General features: G+C 38.6%; 1 non-coding gene across 1 annotated transcript; it reads left to right on the top strand.

Annotated features, from left to right (window-relative positions):
- Positions 1–212: 212 nt before the first annotated feature.
- TRNAN-GUU (transfer RNA asparagine (anticodon GUU)) lies at positions 213–286 on the top strand. Its single transcript has one exon. It is a non-coding gene; the product is annotated as a tRNA-Asn (tRNA).
- Positions 287–699: the final 413 nt, after the last annotated feature.

Consider the following 699-nt stretch of genomic DNA (forward strand, 5'->3'; position numbering starts at 1 on the left):
ATGAAGGCCTAATCAATATCTGAACTCCTGAAGAATCAGATCACTAGCCCCTTCTTTGAGGAGCAGAAACTGAGATGGCACAAAGGCAGAATTAGATCTGGCAGGGGAAAGGGATCAGCATTTCATTTTGATCTGTTTTCTGGCCTAATTAAAGAATCTGAACATTGCTTTGTTGGCCATCTCAGATCAGTAAAAACTGAACCACAGGGGGTGGCTGGTTAGCTCAGTTGGTTAGAGTGGGGTGCTGTTAACACCAAGGTTGCTGGTTTGATCCCTGCATGGGTCACTGTGAGCTGCGCCCTCACTAAAAAAAAAAAAAAAAAAAAAAAAGCAGCACTGAACCACAGAATTTACCTACTACTATTGTTGATTAGAATACAACATATATACAAAATATAATGGTGCATCAATTCAAGCACTTTGTCTTATACAGGCATTTCTGCAATGATGTTATATGAGTATTTCTGAGAAACTACACATTCTACAAAATCACACACCAGAAGTAACAGGGATTGTGGGAAAATAGGGTGAGAAACAGATCACTCAAAACATTGTCACCAGAACACTGAAAACCAGTTGCAATCCTAGTAAAAATATTAGCCCAGTAAAAAAGACATGCTAAATCCCTGACAGATGAAAAATACTGCAGTAAATCTGGACCTTCCCTTAAAAAAATGCATAATGGTTAGGAAGTATTGA

The sequence above is a fragment of the Rhinolophus ferrumequinum genome, chromosome 17 (genome assembly GCF_004115265.2).
Source record: "Rhinolophus ferrumequinum isolate MPI-CBG mRhiFer1 chromosome 17, mRhiFer1_v1.p, whole genome shotgun sequence".
In the NCBI taxonomy this organism is placed as follows: Eukaryota; Metazoa; Chordata; class Mammalia; order Chiroptera; family Rhinolophidae; genus Rhinolophus; species Rhinolophus ferrumequinum.